Below are 13,684 nucleotides of genomic sequence, written 5' to 3' on the forward strand. Positions count from 1 at the left end.
TACCCTCATAAAAAAACCTGCTTTTACCAAGATTTTGTTTCCAGTATGTGGTTCAGGTAAGAATCTTATTAGTTAATGCTCCTGTGAAGCATCTGGTATGTTTTACCGTGCTGAAGGAGATTTTTGTTTTTGTTTTGCCGAATGGTGTGTTTTTGTGCTTTAAAATTCCACATACTGCTCCAATGCAGGGTTTTTATAGCTTGTACTGAGAGCAATAGACTGGGCCTGGATAGAGGAAGCCGGCAGATTCACGTACGAGTGTGCTGAAACGAATATAGACTGTGATGTAGCTCTATCTACACTGTGGTGATGTAAGTGTGAATTGTCCCTTCTCAGGAATCTAATGGTGAGGTGGGGAGCAGTGCATCTAAATTCTATCTTGGCAGAGAACTGAGAGCAAGTTCCTACTGCAGGGCGTACGAAAGGAGAAGAAGAAAAAGATTACAGCATATTTGCATTCTTTTTTAAATTCAGCATTGCTACAGTTTACCTAGTTTGAACACACTCCAAACTGGACTGTACTTAATTTGAAGGTACAACATTTGTACATGGTTGTTTAACACCCTGAACTAGCTACGTAAGGAGAAATTGATTGAGAAATTCTTAATGCAGTACTAACAGCCCTTGAGAGTATGAAAGGAAGTGGGCGAGGATAGGAATAACTGACACTCATTCTTGGGAGCAAACGTAGCTGACTTGGGGGATGGGGGGGGGAATAAGGAAAGCACAAATTAAGTCCCAAAATCCTTTTTTCCTCCCTACCAAAAGCTGTACAAAAAGAATTTGATCTGCTCTATCTCAACGGCAGCACTAAAAGAAAAGTGCTGAATGAGTCCTTGAACTACTGCCAAATGAGTGATTAGAATGCAAGCTGCATTTGCCGAACAGGCTTGCTTGGTGGAGCAGAACTATTGTGGCCTCTGCAGCTATTTGGTGCAGTGTGCACAATCCATGGGCGAGGATGATTGTGTTTGGGAGTAAATTCTTCACTCTATAGTCAGTTCCATTGACAGGGGAACATTTGACTGGCCACTTATCTTTACACAACATGTTCAGAAACGCCTCATCAGCTGTCACGTGTTACTGACAGCTTTGACAAAGAGACATCCGGACTCCACGCCAGCCCCCTTCTCTCTCCACAGATGCTGTCAAACCTGCTGAGAGTGTTCAGTATTTTCTGGTTTTGTTTCCGCAGTAATATGCTTTTTATCGCGTGTTACTGTTCTGCTTTCAAACTGTTAAAGGCAGCCTGGAGTATCAGCTTAAGTATTAACCGACCGAAACTCATTCTGTTGTGGAGATTTAGTGAAGTCAGAGAACCATGGAATCTTCAGGGCAGAAGGCCATTTGGTCCATCGAGTCTGTACCAGCCCTTGGAAGGAGCACCCTACTTAAACCCACGCTTCCACCCTATCACCATAAACCCTGTAATCCCAACCTAACCTTTTGAACACTAAAGGGCAATTTAGCCTGGCTAATCCACCTAACCTGCAGACATGGGGAGAAAGTGCAAACTCCACACAGTCACCCGAGGCCTGAATTGAACCTGGGTCCCTGGAGCTGTGAGGCAGCAGTGCTAGCCATTGTGTCACCATGCCGCCCCCAAAATCCTTTTGTTGTCCCTCCTCTCGCAGGGCACCTTGTTTGAATGACCATTTACCCTGTGTCCACCTGGACAATAAGTGCTTGCAAAGATGTTAAGTATTGGGTTGACAAGGTGTGGTATTGAATGAGTTAAATCTTGGCTCCCTGTAAAGTTCCCTGGACGTTTAACTATGTTAAAGAAGGGGGGGGACATGGGTGGCAAGTGGTTAGCACTGCTGCCTCATGGTGCTGAGGACCCGGGTTCGATCCCAGCCCATAGAACATAGAACATAGAACAATACAGCGCAGTACAGGCCCTTCGGCCCACGATGTTGCACCGAAACAAAAGCCATCTAACCTACACTATGCCATTATCATCCATATGTTTATCCAATAATATCATCCACATGTTTATCCCATGGTCACTGTCCGTGTGGAGTTTGCATATTCTCCCCGTTTCTGCGTGGGTTTCACCCCAACAATCCAAAGATGTGCAGGGTAGATGGATTGGCCACACTACATTGTCACAAGTAGGCTTACGTTAATGAAGTTACTGTGAAAATCCCCTAGTTGCCACACTCCGGCGCCTGTTCGGGTATACAGAGGGAGAATTAATAGAATTTACAGTGCAGAACGAGGCCATTCAGCCCATCGAGTCTGCACCGGCTCTTGGAAAGAGCACCCTACTTAAGCCCACACCTCCACCCTATCCCCATAACCCAGTAACCCCACCTAACCTTTTTGGACACAAAGGGCAATTTATCATGGCCAATCCACCTAACCTGCACATCTTTGGACTGTGGGAAGAAACCGGAGCACCTGGAGGAAACCCACGCAGACACGGGGAGAACGTGCAGACTCTGCATAGACTGTACCCAAGGCTATGAAGCAATTGTGCTAACCACTGTGCTACCGTGCTGCCCGTACGTGATTCAGAATGTCCAATTCACCTAACAAGGTGAAAGACATCTTTCGGGTCTTGTGGGAGGAAACCGGAGCACCAGTAGGAAAACCCACGCAAACATGGGGAGAACGTGCAGACTCCGCACAGACAGTGACCCAAGCCGGGATTCGAACCTGGGACCCTGGCGCTGGGACGTGCTGCCGAGGAGGGCCGCGGCTGACGGAGATTGCCGAGGAGGAGGCCGGCGGACGGTGATTGCCGAGGACGCGGTGCCGAGGAGGAGGGCGGCGGACGGAGATTGCCGAGGACGTTGCGCCGAGGACGGCGACGCGCGGCCCGAACGACGGGAATTGCCGAAGCGGCTCGGGCCCCCTTCGTTTCCTTGCTGCAGAACGGTGACATCACCGCCGCGGTCGGGTAAAAGAGGCCGGAGCGAGCCCAGGAGCGGGAGAGTCTGCAGCGACCAGCCAGCCGCCAACAGCCTTCGGTAGGTGGGGGGGAGCCGGGAGCTGCCCGGACAACATAGTCAATAACTCCAACGAGTTTTGAAAAAGTAAATTAAAAAGCGATGAATAACACATTGCAAGCCGGCCGCGCCTTTCATTCAAACGGGCGCAGTTTAATTTCGCTTCGGGTTTTTATTTTGTGGGGTTCTTGGTATTGTTGTTGCTTAAAATACAATAGCGAAGAAACTGTGAGGTAAAATGTTGAAAAGCGTGTATGTAAATGTTTTTATTTTTGACGGGCTTGGTGAAAGGGTTTCAGTTGAGGTTGGTTTTGTTTTCGGGCGTTGACCGGCCGTCCGCAGAGAGCGGAGGAATTTTACTGTCTGCATTGGCACTGTAATTATACAGTATTTCCAATTATTTTAAAAGTTTTCCTCACAAAAAGGGATCGAAGGTTGATTTTTCTTATAACGCCCGTTTAAAAAAAAAAATTGGTACGTGCGCTGACTGGCACAGGTATTGCATTTTTTTTTAAATCCCAAAAATGTCAGATATGACTTTTCTCTGGGTTATTTTGGGTGTTTTTAAACCACAATGAGCCTTAAAATGGCTGCGTGGGGAGGGTTTCCTGCGGCTGTGACCGCAACAAGGTCAGGGAAAATATATATTAAATTTGAGAGGAATCAATCCAGAGGTTGGCTTCAGCAAGAGCTTTATTGGTCTCTGTAACTCAACCCTCGTTGGATTTCACCCTCAGGCGTTTGGGGGAAAATTTACCCTCGGGCACGGAGGGGAGAAATTCATTGCAGAAACAAAATCATCTCAAAAATAGGGTGATGAATCAGGGCAGGTTGGGTGAATGGAGAGGACAGACTCCAGAGAATTACCTTGGTGGGGGGGGGGGGGGGGGAGAAAAAAGCTGTAGAGAAATAGCCAGCAGAGAGGTAGTAAAAAATATTGGCATTTTGTAATTCACTTTTATTTTCTGAAATGAGTGAGAAAATAGATATGTTACTTTTTGTGGGTGATATTTAAAAAATGGTTTATTCAGAGAATGCCATATTGCAGAAAACCAGAATTCAAGATGTGGTTAATTATTCTTCTATAGTCATTGACATTCAGGCAATTTGATTATTTCAGTTATTCCACAATGGATATTGGGGCAATTTTAGCAACTGTTGCAGGACATGATGGTTAATTTTTTTCTCCTTGCGATTGGGTTTCTTTACAACCATATCCCAGAAACCTGTCCTATTAACAAATCTAAATCTAGAGTCTAATGTTAAAGAAGGAAAGCTGCTTTACTCTCCTAGATTGAGAGCAAAAGGCTGGGTGTGACTGTGGATAATGAATTACTGTACAAATAACATTAATGAGTTGTGCTAAATCAGTGATCATTTTTTGATTCTCTTTGATGATTGTTGTGGAGCTTTTTTTAAGTTAGCTTCAGTTGATTTAAAAAAAAAAAAAAAAAAATTGCATCTGACAGGCGCAAGTATTTAATCTCGTCTTGGTCACGCATAGTTTCAAGAGAAGTGAATTATTTTCTATTCTGTTAAGATTCTCCTTGCAGTAACAAATTACAATTTTTAATGTGCTTTAAATTATATTGACATTTTCTTTGTTCTCCTGGATTTTGGATGGTTTAAGCAAATTGTCATTAGTTTTTCTATCCAATCCTATTTGCAGAACTAACTGTTTAAGTGATTGGACATTCCACAATGTAATTGGGCCTGAATATTATGAATCTAGTTGTAATGCAATCATAGAACACCATGAACCACTGATGTGCAACCTAATATGAAATCTTGACCCTGATCGAAAAGATTCATAAATGGATGGACCAATCTGACTAGGTTTGAGGAGTGTAGAAAATGAGAATGTAAAGTAGAGTTGAAACTTTTTGTTCAATTCGATCATCAACCTTTTAGGAGAATTTGCTTTGCTTTATTAATGAGCATGGAGTTGTTGATGTTGCCTGTGCGTAATCTAAAAACTGTTAATCAAAAATATGTAAAGAGGTAAGTATTTTATAGTCCGGATGATGGTTACAGTGGAAAGTCCAAATGGTAATATGCTAAGAATGTCATAAGGAGATTATAAAATTGCACATTTAAGCTATGCATTGTGCTACATGTTTAAACATAAACGCTAATCTAAAAATCAATTGGTGTACAGCTTATTAAATATGTACTAGTAGATTTCTGTTTTAGAATGAATGTCCTCCGTATCAGAATTTGGTACCTTTTTTAACTCTTATCCTCTTGGTGTGTTATTTTAAAATTGGAGTTGTGGGTCATAATCGACTTGAAACATTAACTCTTTATGTCTAAGATGCTGCTTAAGCTGCTGAATATTTCGAGCATTTACTGTTTTCATTGTGGATTTTCAGTACCTGCAGTATTTTGCTTTAATGCTGTGATATGGGACAAGGTTTGGTTTAAAAAGTCTCATATTGGATAGGTTCTAATTGTCTTGAGTCCTTTTTAGTAAGGATATCATTTGTAGCTCTAAGATTTGCTGAAAGGAAATGGCAGAGGATTAATTAATTGGCAGCTAGAAGGAAATTTTGCAGTGAATGTGTTTGGTGTACTGCGTCATTGAAAAATTGTGCAGTGCACAATCAAGGTCAGGGTGGGGTTAGTTTTTATTATAGCTCTGGTCGTAGGAAATAATTTGAATATCTTGCTTTCTTCAGTTTGCAAAAGCACATAAATAGAGTCTTTAGTACCAAATCAACTGAAACATTTTTAATAAAAGTACTTCTACTCTAAACACTGATTGTACTGGACAAATTTCATGAGAAAAATCAGAACTGAGCAAATAATGAGAATTATTTAAATTACAATATTACAAAATTTGAGGAGGCAAGCTGTTGTGTTTTAATGATGCAGTTCAGAGAAAAGATTGGCAATGCAAAATTCAGGCAACTTTATTGGTGCAGAACTTTATTTTTCTGTAGGATTTGCTATGTATGTATTGCTTTGCCATTATTTAGTATTCATTATATTTATCAAACAGCCCTGTCCAACATGCTGTCATTCCGCAAAACCAAACTACAGGTACTGTGTGAAACGTGTGCTGTGTAGCTGCCTGCATTTACAATATATAGTTCATCAATAAGTAAAAGGAATGTGACTGGGAGTGCCATATACTGGATGGTGCATGATAGCATGCTTTAATCGCGGGTTTTCTGGAGATGTGACTAATATAGCTGAACTCATAGTGATTTGGAAGCACACTTTGGTTTCTGTTTGGTCTTTGAACTTTCCTTCTGATTGCCTTTCCTTAACCAGTTACTATTTGTGCCAGATAAATTATCTATTGGAATTCAGTCACCCTTGAGCATTAACAGCTGACTGGTATTTTTTAAAAAAAAGGTCAGTTTCCATGTTGTAATTGCAATGGGTTGGATTTCTTGTTTGTAACAACATTCAAATTTGCAAAAAGGCCTTAATGATGTACAAAAGCTTATCTATCAATAAGTTTCAATTTCCTTTGTCCCTTAATGTGTGGATAATATTATCAAAGTTCCAATTAAGAATGAATGAAATAATCTTTCCTATGGAAGCAAAGCACATTCATTACATTCTATAAGTGCATTTTAAAGTTAATTGCAGCTACAGTTATCCTCTAGTGATAAAAGGTGGTCAGTTGGTAGTTGCAGGTTATTCATGAAGGTCCTGCCTTCTCAACCTTGCCCCTTGCCCGGGGTGTGGTGACCCTTTGATTAAATCACCACCAGTCAGCTCTCTAAGGGGAGTGGAGCCTATGATCTTCGGTGATATTTACTACTAATGAAATAAAGAAGGGTCTGGATTTAATCCTCGGTCTGTGCTGAGATTGACAATCTCAGGAAGGATGGGAAAAAAATTGAGTATTTATTATCCCAGAACATTCTGATTCTGATATCTGGAATTAATTCAAGGATATAGGGCTAGTGGTAGTTGACCTGGATTGAAGCATTCATCGACCAAATGTTAACTCCTGCCAATTTAAACAAATGGGGCCACCATCTGGTTAAAGTGTGCAAGCTTGAATGTTTAAAAAAAATAAAATAACTTGGGACAAAATGCTCTCTACGCATCTGAGAACAATTTAGTTCCAAGTCTCTGTTGTAATATATGCCAGTCCACTGGGGCAGTCCCATACCCATTTGGCTTGTTGAAAAGTTCATTTGTTTTGATATGTCAGGCCAGTTTTCATTCTCCATCTTCACATTGAAGTTTTCTTTTAGCTTTACATTTATGTAAAATTATCATCATAGGAGTTGCCAGGAAGATACATGGTCTCTTCTCAGACTTTTTTCCAAAGTTCCAATATCCAGGCCATACAATAAGCATGTTATAATTTCAGGTTGGACTACCTTTTTGGATTTTGTCTTTTTCTTCTCCCTTCTGTGCAATTAACCCCTGCTTGAAATGGTGAAAAACAAATATGGGTACATTGGGAAGGAGATTGCTTTTGTATCTTCCAAAACTCAGTTCTATTTTTTTTTCTTAATAAATTTAGAGTACCCAATTCTTTTCTTCCAATTAAGGGGCAAATTGGTATGGCCAATCCACCTATGCTGCACATCTTTAGGTTTTGCGGGCTGACACCCATGCAGACACGGGGAGAATGTGCAAACTCCACACGGCCAGTGATCCGGGGCCAGGATCGAACCCAGGTCCTCGGTGCCGTGAGGCAGCAGTGCTAACCACCACCGTGCTACCCATGTGGAGTTTGCAAATTCTCCCCGTGTATGCGTGGTCTCATAGAACATAGAACAATACAGCGCAGTACAGGCCCTTCGGTTTGGGTCAGCGACAGGAGGGAACACTCTGCTGGTCTCTGCTAGTCTCAGCTACTGGCCTGGGGTTTGGGTCAGCTACAGGGGGGGAACAGTCTGCTAGTCTCAGCGACATAGAACATAGAACGATACAGCGCAGTACAGGCCCTTCGGCCCACGATGTTGCACCGAAACAAAAGCCATCTAACCTACACTGTGCTATTATCATCCATATGTTTATCCAATAAACTTTTAAATGCCCTCAATGTTGGCGAGTTCACTACTGTAGCAGGTAGGGCATTCCACGGCCTCACTACTCTTTGCATAAAGAACCTACCTCTGACCTCTGTCCTATATCTATTACCCCTCAGTTTAAAGCTATGTCCCCCCGTGCCAGCCATTTCCATTCGCGGGAGAAGGCTCTCACTGTCCACCCTATCTAACCCCCTGATCATTTTGTATGCCTCTATTAAGTCTCCTCTTAACCTTCTTCTCTCCAACGAAAACAACCTCAAGTCCATCAGCCTTTCCTCATAAGATTTTCCCTCCATACCAGGCAACATCCTGGTAAATCTCCTCTGCACCCGCTCCAAAGCCTCCACGTCCTTCCTATAATGCGGTGACCAGAACTGTACGCAATACTCCAAATGCGGCCGTACCAGAGTTCTGTACAGCTGCAACATGACCTCCTGACTCCGGAACTCAATCCCTCTACCAATAAAGGCCAACATTCCATAGGCCTTCTTCACAACCCTATCAACCTGGGTGGCAACTTTCAGGGATCTACGTACATGGACACCTAGATCCCTCTGCTCATCCACACTTCCAAGAACTTTACCATTAGCCAAATATTCCGCATTCCTGTTATTCCTTCCAAAGTGAATCACCTCACACTTCTCGACATTAAACTCCATTTGCCACCTCTCAGCCCAGCTCTGCAGCTTATCTATATCCCTCTGTAACCTGCTACATCCTTCCACACTATCGACAACACCACCGACTTTAGTATCGTCTGCAAATTTACTCACCCACCCTTCTGCGCCTTCCTCTAGGTCATTGATAAAAATGACAAACAGCAACGGCCCCAGAACAGATCCTTGTGGTACTCCACTTGTGACTGTACTCCATTCTGAACATTTCCCATCAACCACCACCCTCTGTCTTCTTTCAGCTAGCCAATTTCTGATCCACATCTCTAAATCACCCTCAATCCCCAGCCTCCGTATTTTCTGCAATAGCCTACCGTGGGGAACCTTATCAAACGCTTTGCTGAAATCCATATACACCACATCAACTGCTCTACCCTCGTCTACCTGTTCAGTCACCTTCTCAAAGAACTCCATAAGGTTTGTGAGGCATGACCTACCCTTCACAAAGCCATGCTGACTATCCCTGATCATATTATTCCTATCTAGATGATTATAAATCTTGTCTCTTATAATCCCCTCGAAGACTTTACCCGCTACAGATGTGAGGCTCACCGCCGGGATTGTCTCTGCTCCCCTTTTTGAACAAAGGGACCACATTTGCTGTCCTCCAGTCCTCTGGCACTATTCCTGTAGCCAATGATGACATAAAAATCAAAGCCAAAGGTCCAGCAATCTCTTCCCTGGCCTCCCATAGAATCCTAGGATAAATCCCATCAGGTCCCGGGGACTTATCTATTTTCAGCCTGTCCAGAATTGCCAACACCTCTTCCCTACGTACCTCAATGCCATCTATTCTATTAGCCTGGGGCTCAGCATTCTCCTCCACAACATTATCTTTTTTCCTGAGTGAATACTGACACAAAATATTCATTTAGTATCTCGCCTATCTCTTCAGACTCCACACACAATTTCCCATCCCTGTCCTTGACTGGTCCTACTCTTTCCCTAGTCATTCGCTTATTCCTGACATACCTATAGAAAGCTTTTGGGTTTTCCTTGATCCTTCCTGCCAAATACTTCTCATGTCCCCTCCTTGCTCGTCTTAGCTCTCTCTTTAGATCCTTCCTCGCTACCTTGTAACTATCCATCGCCCCAACCGAAATTTCACACTTCATCTTCACATAGGCCTCCTTCTTCCTCTTAACAAGAGATTCCACTTCCTTGGTAAACCACGGTTCCCTCGCTCGACGCCTTCCTCCCTGTCTGACCGGTACATACTTATCAAGAACACGCAGTAGCTGATCCTTGAACAAGCCCCACTTATCCAGTGTGCCCAACACTTGCAGCCTACTTCTCCACCTTATCCCCCCCCAAGTCACGTCTAATGGCATCATAATTGCCCTTCCCCCAGCTATAACTCTTGCCCTGCGGTGTATACTTATCCCTTTCCATCATTAACGTAAACGTCACCGAATTGTGGTCACTGTCCCCAAAGTGCTCTCCTACCTCCAAATCCAACACCTGGCCTGGTTCATTACCCAAAACCAAATCCAACGTGGCCTCGCATCTTGTTGGCCTGTCAACATATTGTTTCAGGAAACCCTCCTGCACACACTGTACAAAAAACGACCCATCTATTGTACTCGAACTATATCTTTTCCAGTCAATATTTGGAAAGTTAAAGTCTCCCATAATAACTACCCTGTTACTTTCGCTCATATCCAGAATCATCTTCGCCATCCTTTCCTCTACATCCCTAGAACTATTAGGAGGCCTATTAAAAAAAACTCCCAACAGGGTGACCTCTCCTTTCCTGTTTCTAACTTCAGCCAATACTACCTCGGAAGAAGAGTCCCCATCTAGCATCCTCTCCGCCACCGTAATACTGCTCTTGACTAGCAGCGCCACACCTCCCCCTCTTTTGCCTCCTTCTCTGAGCTTACTAAAACACCTAAACCCCGGAACCTGCAACATCCATTCCTGTCCCTGCTCTATCCATGTCTCCGAAATGGCCACAACATCGAAGTCCCAGGTACCAACCCACGCTGCCAGTTCCCCTACCTTGTTTCGTATACTCCTGGCATTGAAGTAGACACACTTCAAACCACCTACCTGAACGCTGGCCCCCTCCTGCGACGTCAAATCTGTGCTCCTGACCTCTATACTCTCATTCTCCCTTACCCTAAAACTACAATCCAGGTTCCCATGCCCCTGCTGCATTAGTTTAAACCCCCCCAAAGAGCACTAACAAATCTCCCCCCCCCCCCCCCAGGATATTTGTGCCCCTCAGGTTCAAATGTAGACCATCCTGTCTGTAGAGGTCCCACCTTCCCCAGAAAGAGCCCCAGTTATCCAAAAATCTGAATCCCTCCCGCCTGCACCATCCCTGTAGCCACGTGTTTAAATGCTCTCTCTCCCTATTCCTCATCTCACTATCACGTGGCACGGGCAACAACCCAGAGATAACAACTCTGTTTGTTCTAGTTCTGAGCTTCCATCCTAGCTCCCTGAAAGCCTGCCTGACATCCTTGTCCCCTTTCCTACCTATGTCGTTGGTGCCAATGTGGACCACGACTTGGGGCTGCTCCCCCTCCCCCCTAAGGACCCGGAAAACACGATCCGAGACATCACGTACCCTTGCACCTGGGAGGCAACATACCAAACGTGAGTCTCTCACGCTCCCACAAAATCTCCTATCTGTGCCCCTGACTATAGAGTCCCCAATTACTAATGCTCTGCTCCTCTCCCCCTTCCCTTCTGAGCAACAGGGACAGACTCCGTGCCAGAGGCCCATACCCCATGGCTTACCCCTGGTAAGTCGTCCCCCCCACAAGTATCCAAAGCGGTATACTTGAACGACCGCAGGGGATCCCTGCACTGACTGTTTTTTCCCAGTCCCTCTTACAGTTACCCACCTATCTCCAATCTTTGGTGTAACTAATTCCCTGAAGCTGCTATCTATGACCCCTTCTGCCTCCCGAATGATCCGAAGTTCTTCCAACTCACCCCCACTAACCCAAAGATGTGCAGGGTAGGTGGATTGGCCATGTTAAATTGTCCCTTAATTGAAGGGGGGGGGGGATCTTTTTAAATCATCTAATTCCATGGAAATGGTTTTCTGACCCAATGTTTGTATCTGAAAATGGCAGAAATTCACCAGTAACAGGATTATAAATGGTTTAAGTGAATGATGTTTATCTTAAGGGTAAAAGTGATGCTTGCTTTACAGTGGTGTTGTTATCACTTCCTTTGTAATGGAAGTGGACTTTTATTTCAGCAATAAAACAAGGGTTAACCTTTAAGAAGATTTTATGTTTTTAACTTTTAATTTCCTTGAGGACTTCATATAAATTGAACCTGGCTTATAGGGAGCATAGTCGAAAAATTGAGATAAGCTTTTCGGGAGTGAAAATAGGAAACACTTTTACACAATACAGATGGTAACAGTTTGGAACTCTCTTCAACAGACATAATTGATGCTCTATCAGTTAATTTTGAATCTGAGATTGATAGATCTTTATTAATCAGAGGAAAATTGAGCAAGGACTTGACCTGCAACCTCATTGAATGGTGGAACAGGCTCGGTCGGGACTAATTCCTATCTTCCTCCATTACTTACAGTAATGTACTAATGATCTATATACTGGTAATCTGATTCATCCCGTAATAAATGCAAGTGAGCTTCTGATAATGAGGTTCGAAGCAGTAGTTGTATTTTATAGAAATTGTCGACATGTCCTTTTAAGCTGGAGTACTTCTGCAGTGTAATCTTGCGGGTGGAACCCTCTGGCAGGCAGCTGGTTTATGCTATCAGGCTGAACCAGAATGTAATGTGAGTGGCTGATCATCACATACTGCATAATATAATTTGCTGTGTGGTATGTTGCAGCTGTGAACCAATTGGTTGGAATGCAGCATTAGTTGTGATGTGCAACAGCAGATGGCCTGTTTAAACATTGAGACTGTATTTTGGAGACTTTTTTTTCTAACTTTCATAGCTTTGAGGAGACTATATTCTAGTCTTCTCTCTTTGGCAGTCCGTCGGTCGAGAATGACTTGCTTCCACTCCAGGAGGCTGAGTACTGTGGTGGCTGAATAGACTAGTGTTTTTCAAACTTTTCACTGGGATCACTTTTGCCAACCGGCCGACCTTTGTGACCCATGCCATGTTTGCTTACCTTTTAATGTAAAAGGGGAGCCTGTTTGGTTCTCTCAATCTCACTCCAATCAGGGTCATTGGAGGAGAGGTCAATACGCATATCAGGTGCAGACTTCAGCCAGTTCCTTTGTGCCGTCGTCATCTTTGAGAATGGAAAATCCAACCTTGCACATGTAGGTCATCGTGAAGGACAATAGCAACAAAATGTTTGTTTTACTCAGCACTGGATACTCCTGCGCGATGCTACTCCAGAATGCTGACAGCATTGTGGGCATTTGGTGTGTTTTAGTGTGCTATCACAGGTCAGGAACAGCAACGTAGTCTTTTCATTTGGAGTCAGCTATAAGTTCATAATTACCCTGGGGTCTCAAACTTAAAAGGAACTTTTCACTTGCCACTCCTCTTTCAAAATCATTTTTCAGTACTTCCCTGCATATAACGCACATGGGCTTTGCATCCTTATTTGCTTTGGTACAACTGACAAAACCATACACTGTCTATTTGTGTCTCTGGCTGTTTCTTACTTGTAAGAAAATTATTCATCTTCACGGTCCTCTTGCCTTGTTTGCCAGCAACTAGGAAGAAGCTTTCCTCTGTGATTTGGCACCAAAAGCACATGAGTCTAGAGCATGTGCAGGGCACATGGCCCTCTCTGCTGTTGCTTATGGCCGGAAGACTGCATCTGGCCTAATTTCCTTATCTGAAAAGGCAACGGTGGCCGCCATTCTTAATAGAAATGCTGATAAAAGCCTTTTGGCACTTCTGCAATCGGGACCACCATCTGCGATCGACTGCTCCGCTACCCTGCTCATGGGTCGCAACCCGCACGGGAAAAAACATGGAATACACCAATCCTGGAGCTGCAGACTCTGCCGCAGAGGTGAGTGGGTGGGATTCTCTGGATTCTGTGCACTTTTCTGTTGCTTGCGCCTGGCCTCCATGTGCTCCACT

At 43.7% G+C, this 13,684-nt stretch overlaps 1 protein-coding gene across 6 annotated transcripts in view; it reads left to right on the forward strand.

The window, feature by feature from the left end:
- Window positions 1–2,858: 2,858 nt before the first annotated feature.
- sptan1 (spectrin alpha, non-erythrocytic 1) overlaps window positions 2,859–13,684 on the forward strand; it is a 138,656-nt gene continuing 127,830 nt past the window's right edge. For 5 of the 6 annotated variants that reach the window (XM_072488827.1, XM_072488828.1, XM_072488830.1 and 2 more), the window contains exon 1: window positions 5,973–5,996. The gene's annotated coding sequence lies outside the window, so the exon portion shown is untranslated. Of the gene's footprint in view, window positions 2,976–5,972; window positions 5,997–13,684 lie in introns of those variants that run through there. The other variant, XM_072488829.1, reaches the window with a different exon arrangement.

This window comes from Scyliorhinus torazame, chromosome 22 (assembly GCF_047496885.1).
Source record: "Scyliorhinus torazame isolate Kashiwa2021f chromosome 22, sScyTor2.1, whole genome shotgun sequence".
NCBI lineage: Eukaryota > Metazoa > Chordata > Chondrichthyes > Carcharhiniformes > Scyliorhinidae > Scyliorhinus > Scyliorhinus torazame.